The sequence below is a fragment of the Neofelis nebulosa genome, chromosome 13 (genome assembly GCF_028018385.1).
Source record: "Neofelis nebulosa isolate mNeoNeb1 chromosome 13, mNeoNeb1.pri, whole genome shotgun sequence".
NCBI classification, from domain to species: domain Eukaryota; kingdom Metazoa; phylum Chordata; class Mammalia; order Carnivora; family Felidae; genus Neofelis; species Neofelis nebulosa.
In genome coordinates, this window is record NC_080794.1 from 88171207 (window position 1) to 88178670 (window position 7464).

Sequence of the window (7464 nt, forward strand, 5' to 3'; positions counted from 1 at the left end):
CTTGGCCGCGGCCAAGCCCTTCGATGCCCCCGCAAAGCGGAGGACTCGGCCCTGCTTTTCATCCGGCGTTTTCCAGAGCTAATATGTTTAAGATACTCTGGGTTGTTATAAATCCTGGCCATTAAGAAGATTCAGCTTTCTGCTCTTGTCTCCCCATCAAAATCTCTCTCCTGTTCTGATCTATCTTGGGGATTGGGTCAATATAGTTTTCTTGTTGTTTTGTGAACATTTTATGGTTTGAGGCAGCAGAAAAACAGAAGCTGACAGTTTCTTGGCCATTCACACTTTCCTGGAGGGCAGGGGGGTGGCTGCAAAGTGCCCTCCACCTATACGTTTAGCAGTCAGTGCACTTGTTCTGCTGTGGCCAAGGCATTCTCCACTCGGATGAAGGAGAAAGACTCAGCTCTCGTGTGTAAACACACGGAAGTGCTTTCCGACCTGCTCTGCTCTGTACTGTGTTTCAGCGACTGCTAGAAGGGTATCCCCACAGCGAAGCAATCTTAGATCTTCAGCCAGAGCGGACCCTTTGGCGACAGCGGACGGAGAAGGCAGCGCGGGGCTTCGTGCCCATTGTACAGATGAGAAAGCTGAGGCTCAAGGAAGTAGAAGCAGTGACTTGCTCGAAGGTACCCTGGGAGGCAGGGTGGGTGCAGGGCTTGTAAGCCTCTGCACAGCCCCCCACCCCCCCACCCCCCGGGCTCCGACACGCATTCTAAGCGCTCCACTTAGATGGATGAAAGATGAATTTATAATTGATGGGAGGAACACGTGGGAACCTGTCAGGATGTGGATTTCCCTCCTCAGTTGAGAGGTCTTCAAAGTGGTTATGAGGGAGCATGCCAAGGAAAATCAAGCAGCCATTTTCCCCACTAAAAATGACAGAACGTACATTCTTCTTGCTTTTCTCATTGATTTCATTCTGACTGCTTTTCCATAAAATTATCCCCAGACAGGTTCTCAGAGCTGTCACGAAGCCATTTGAAATTTTGCATGAAGCGCATTTATGTGTGCATTTCTATATCTATCTGTATAACTCCCCCCCTCCCTTATTTGGCTTGGTTAGAAAATGTCTTTTGTTCAGACTGCAAAAGAAAATTACACCTGATCTAACTCCCTGCCTGATTTGACTCCTGGGTATTTTATTTTGACGTTCCTATATTAATAGTCAAATTGGAGTGCTCAAAAACATAAGGACCTAACACCGACTGGACCTCCCTAAGTCTGTGCTTTCTGGTGAGTCTCACCTTCCATTTTTCAAATGCTTGTTTCTGCCAAGATGCCTCTTTGGTGAGAATCCATGGTGGTCCTGGATGTGGAGGTGCTGAGGACTCTAAGGGCTCAGAAGGGACCCCACTGGCCTTTGGGTTTTCCCAGTCAGTCTCCTGGGTCTTTTGCCCAAAGTGAATTTTGGGCTTTCATCAGATGATGGGGGTGGGGGGTGGGAAAGCCTGAATGGAGAGTGTAATCTCTTGTCACCAAGATGGGAGATAACTGTTTGTAAAGTAGCAAATACTGGGCCCTGGTTTTTTTTTTTTTTTTCCTAAAAGAATTTCTAATCTGAAAATTGTTCATTTATATTTTGGAATCGATGAAAATGGTTTTCGTTCTCTCTTCTGTAGAAGAGTGACGTGTGTGTGTGTGTGTGTGTGTGTGTAAATTATTCAATCATCTTAACAGGATGTGGTACAAGGAGATGCTAGAATTCTCCCGAAAAGTTTGCTCTGTCTTTCTTATTCACCTAGAAGGCGTCTCTGTCCTGCATTGGTGGAGGGGACCGTCTGGGCTCACAGCAGCACTTTGCAAAATTCTTTAAAATTGTGTAGATTGGGGCGCCTGGGTGGCGCAGTCGGTTAAGCGTCCGGCTTCAGCCAGGTCACGATCTCGCGGTCCGTGAGTTCGAGCCCCGCGTCAGGCTCTGGGCCGATGGCTCGGAGCCTGGAGCCTGTTTCCGATTCTGTGTCTCCCTCTCTCTCTGCCCCTCCCCCGTTCATGCTCTGTCTCTCTCTGTCCCAAAAATAAATAAAAAATGTTGAAAAAAAAAAAATTTAAAATTGTGTAGATTAAGGGTTGGCCACCGTGCCTATGAGGGGCCGGATAATCAGTACATTGGGTTTGCAAGCCGTGCTGTTACAATTACTCAGCTGTGTCACTGCAGCTTAAAAACAGCTGTAGACAACATGTAAAGGAATGAGTGTAGCTGTGTTCCAATAAAACTTTATTTATGGGCATTGGAATTTGAATTTTATATGATTTTCATGTGTCATGAACTATTATTCTTCTTTTGATTTTTTTTCAGCCATTTACAAATGTAATAACCATTCTTAGTTTGTGGGCCATACAAAAACAGACGATGCCCGGATTTGGCCCACAGGCAATGGCTCGTCCCTGCTGCTTTGGAGTTTGAGGTGGGTCCTTCTCGCTGCTCTGCCCCCTTGGCTGCTCTTGTAGGAGTGAGTAAATAATGCTTTTTTAACTTCATTTAATTTTTTTTTTTACTTTTACAAATTCGTATCTGCTTTCACAATATTAAACTCTCTCTTAGTCGCCCCCTCGGTTTTACGGAGACAGAATCGACCTATAACATTGGATAAGTTTAAAGCATGCCACGGCATGGTGTGATATAAAAGTATATTGTAGAATCATGGCCACAGTTCACTTCACGTCCGTCACTTCTTACAAGACGCTTTTTCATGTGATGGGAACTTGCAAGGTCGACACTCTCAGCAACTTTCAAATACACAGTACAGTAGTGTTAACCAGAGTCGCCACGCTGTGTATGATATCCCCACGACTTCCTTGTTTTGTACTTGGAAGTTTGTAGCTTTTGACCACTTTGACCCATCTTCCCCCACCCTTGCCTCTGGAAGCTGCCAATCTGTTCTCTGTACCTACGAGTTTTGCTTTATTTGTTCGTTCTTACATTCCACGCCTAAGACGTCATATGGTATTTGTCTTTCTCTGTCTGGTTTATTTCGCTTAACATAATGCCTTCAAGGTCCATCTAGGTGGTCACAAATGGCAGGGCTTTCTTTTGTTCCCGGCTGAGTGATGTTCCATTATGTGTATTGACAGCCAGCACTCAGCATAAGGAAGGCTCTCGAGCGTCTGGACCTGCCCTGGCTCACAGCCTTGCATCCCTTTGCGACATATGCTTGCCCTTGTGGGACCTTCCCTCTCTGCTCCAAGTGACTTACCAGAATATGTCTTCTGTACGCGTAGAGGGCTGTCCCTAAGAGGAATTTTCGTGAATGAAATGATCTCTAGCCCCTTCACAGCCCCCATGGTAATGGGCCAAACACAGAAGGAGTGTCCAGCTTTGCTGTGGAGACCAGACAAGCTGCCTGGGGGCACAGAAGGCCAGGTGACAGCACAGCCAGGTGAAGAGAGAGAAAAGAGCGTCCGCAGGGTGCACCTGCGCACAAGGCTGCATGACCCCCGTGCAAGCTCTGAAATGGTCAGGATGCACTAGAGCCCCTGGGTCTCTCTGAGGAGCAGGGCTGGTGGCTTAGAGGGACCAACTTATTCATCCCGCATGCTGGGACTCAGCCACAGACAAGGGACAAGCGGCCTTTAAACATCAGGCCTCAGAGTTGGGGGCGGATGTCGCAGCTCTGGGGAGGGACGCTGGCCAACTGCCAGTGTTGGAGGACGTGATCCCATTTCCCTGGCCATTTCCAAATCCCCCCCGCACCCCCACCATTGTTTTCACTACATCTTTAACCCCAGATGGCACTAGCTTTGCTGTCCTTGGGGGTTCGACTTAATTTGAGCTTTGACGCCCATCGTGCAACCGGCCTCAGAATTTGGGCCCCCGGAGTGGCAGGTGGTGAGGATGTCCCAGGGCTGAACGGGATGGTTTCCGGGAGTCTCCGCCCAAGGGGGCTTCCCCCAGGGACCTGCTTTTCCCTCGTAGCCTCTTGAGAGCAGGCTCTGCGAAGCCAGGGCCCGGTTCCCGCCGTCCAGGCCCCAGCACTGACCGGGTGCAGGGTGGAGCCCAGCCAGCATCGTCTAGTCCCGAGAAGCAACCAAGGGGCAAACACGGGATGGTCTGTGGGGTGGGACCGATCTGCGACACAGAGCTCAGCCTCTGCTCTTGACTTTGGCTTTGCCTGAGCGGTGACTGGGGCTGTATCTCCACAAGACGGTGGAGAACCTGGTTTCCTGCTAGGGCGTGGCTAGTTGGCTGGGAAATGGGAGACTAGGCCAGACGGCGGGAACCGGAAATTCTCCCGCTGTGGCCACAGCTTCTGCAGTTGGTCTCCTCCTGATGCTGAGGACAAGTGTAGAGTTCTCCATCCATGTGACTGAAGAACGGGGGCTTGGGGGTGGTAAGTGGATGTTCCTAAAGTCACCTTCCGGCAGAATGGGGCTGGGGCTTGTGGCTCAGCCAGGCTCGGGGGACCCACACCCGCCAGCTAGCTGAGTGGGGGCTCCACTCCTTCCTTTTTGAGAGCAGGGATTTTATTCCTGCCTCTTGGACTGTAAAGGGTTTGTATTGCTTTCTTGTTGCTCCCCAGATACAAGTGCTGGACTGGGGGCAGAGGACATGGCCGACTCCACCCCACCTGTGACTCCCGTTTTTGCCTTCAGGGACCACGAACCCAGCTCTCTGGGCTCCATGTGGCTGGGACCTTTCTCCCACCTTCTCCTGATTTCCCCCAAGGATTGATCTTATTCATTCCTGAATTTCCCCTAAATTAGATCCTGTGAACATTTAGTTGCTGGAAACACACAGTGGGCAAAAAAAGGCCCGGGCCCGAAGCTGAGAGAACCCCAGGGTAGGCCTCTGAGAGGGCTGGTCCCCAGCATTCCGAGAGCAGCGGGGCTCACAGCACTCCGGCAAGGTAAATGTTATTGCTGCTCTGGTTAATTCCACTCATGCCCATTTTTCAGATGAGGAAATTGAGGCTGAGCTAGGAAAAGTACTGGGCTCACTTTGCTACTGCTGTTGGGGTTTGCTTACGTGTCTGGGCATGTGTACGTGTGCATGAGTATGTGTGTGCATATCTGTGCAAGCGTGTCCATGTACATGTATGCATGTTTACGTGTGCCTGTGTGTGCATGGTCATGAAGCCATATGTGTGTGCATATGAGTGCAAGTGTGTGTGCACATGTAGTGAGTATTTGTGTGAATATGCGTGTGCATGTGTGTATGCGGGTGTGCGTGTGTGCGTGTAAGCATGTGCACACGTTGAGAGGTTTGTCAGGCCTCGAGGAGCAGGCTGTGTGGCCTCTCTGGTCTGTCTCTGCCAGCAGGGTCCACATGGAGGCCCAGGAATCTGGGGGACATGTCCTTTCTAGGGGCCCAGCACGGCTGTCGGGGTGAGGGGTGGGCAGGCCTCAGGTGGAGCTGGCCTGAGCTCTGGCTGTGTGCCCCGGGGTGTGTGGGCACCATTTCGAGGTCTCTCCTGGTCCGCCCGTGCCAGCCTGGCATTGGGCTGGCGGTATCCAGGGTTGTGCCGAGCTCAGCTGCCCCCCAGCCTCCTCATGGGAGGGGTTGGGGGCCCAGCCCACGGCAGCAGGTCCGTGTGCAAAATTTGAGGCCAGAGAAGATATGCCCCAAGGTGCGAAGGTGGGAGAGGGCAGGAAGGGAGCAGCCTGGCACCTGTGATGCATCTGGTTTTTTAAAAAAATTAATGTTTATTTTTGAGGCGGGGGAGGGTCCGAGAAAGAGGGAGACACAGGATCTGAAGCAGGCTCCAGGCTCTGAGCTGTTAGCACAGAACCCGACACGGAACTTGAACCCACGAACTGCGAGATCACGACCTGAGCCAAAGTCGGATGCTTAACCGACTGAACCCCCCAGGCGCCCCACCTGTGATGCATCTTTTGACCTGCCCTGGGCCTCGGGCTGGCCAGCCCACCTGGCAAGGAGCAGTCCAGGCTGGTTCTGGTGTGGCATCCGTTAGCCTCATGTATCTATTTAATCAATCCATTAATTATCCAACTAATTAATTAAAATGCAATTTAAACAGTTTCTCACTGGCACTTCCCTCATCTCAAGTGCACGGTAGTCACGTGACTGGTGGCTACCAGGTCCGGTCACGTAGATGAAATGTATACTTGTCGTCACAAGAAAGTTGCGTTGGACACAGAGCAGGTCTCCAAGTACGTCTCCACGGCCTGGCTCAGATGAATGATGGTTCTCAAGTCTTCAGGGACCCACTGGCTTTGTTCTGGGGTCCCATCTACACTGCCACCCGGGAGGTGGAGGCTTTCGAAGGTCAGTGGAGGCCTTTCTGGGCAAGGCCAGGCCTCTAGGTTTCGTCTGACTCATGGGAGAGGACAGGCAGAGGACAGCGAATTCTTCTGAATATGCCAGTCTCGGCCCTCACGCGTTGCATATGGTAATAATAAGCACGGGAGGTAATAAGAAAGGTCATTTGTTGGGTGCTTAATGTGTTGAGGGTTTAAGTGAAGGCTCACCAGACACCATGCCTGTCCCCACTCCTCTTCACCAGCTGCCAAGGATGGGGACCGGCGTCATCCCCCGTGCACTGGCTCCAGCAGCCCAGACTCGCTGCACACCCCGCCCAGCCTGTACCCTTGTGAACATGACCCTGACCTGGATGGGACTGCATTTCTGAAGCCCATTTCCCAAGCATCCCCTCAGCCCCATGTTCCTCTTTTATTGGAATAATTGTAACATTTTAGCCTGCACCTTAATACACGTACTCCTTTTTCTCCATTTACAATGACATAGGGACAATTCTGTAGGAAGTGGGGTGTGTTGACGCTTCCCATGACCCCTGCCATTTGCCCTTGCTTTTCTTTGTGAACCTGTGGACTCTCTTCATTTGGAACCTCTCCTTTCTGCTTTTTAAGCTGCCATCGTTTGGGAAGTTATTTAAGACCATCAGTCCTTGGATGATCATACGGGTTCTTTCTCCTCTGAAGAGCTTGACAGAAAACAGTTTATACTAAATATTAGAGCTTCATTACCACAACCATATAATTTGGCTGTGAACGCGAAGATAAGCTTCCAGCACGGTTTTCCATTGCTGCACATCAACGGCAGTTTCTGGCGAGAGGTTTCGGTTAAAATCCCTGGTCAATCAGTGCTTTACTCTCAGGAGGAAATCAAGGACATCACTTGGAGATGGCTGAGAAATAGGAAAAAACAACAACAACAACAACAACAAAAACACAAGCAACCCAAAGCCTCTTGGCCACAGTGGGCATTTCTGGAGAGGTAGACAGGAGGTCAGCCGAGTGCTGAATGCTGTTCCCGGCTGCGTGGCCCTCCCTGGGCACATCTGCCCCAATGGCACAGACATGGGAAGGAGAGATGGCTGTTTCAGGATGACTTCTGGGCCACCGTGGTCTGCTAAAGTCACAAAACACAATTGGCAAGTGTAGGGGCGGGGAGAAGGACTCCCATTTCGGCTGGTCTCTAGAAAAAGGAAACAAGTGTAGTATCTGCTAAGAGATCAGTCTGCGCCTGATTTGGTTTAAATGCTAAAC

At 50.7% G+C, this 7464-nt stretch overlaps 1 long non-coding RNA gene across 1 annotated transcript; it reads left to right on the forward strand.

Moving 5' to 3' along the window:
* The first annotated feature begins 473 nt into the window (after window positions 1-473).
* LOC131493568 (uncharacterized) lies at window positions 474-4805 on the forward strand. Its single transcript, XR_009252748.1, has 3 exons — window positions 474-626; window positions 1166-1233; window positions 2297-4805. It is a non-coding gene; the product is annotated as an uncharacterized LOC131493568 (long non-coding RNA).
* Window positions 4806-7464: the final 2659 nt, after the last annotated feature.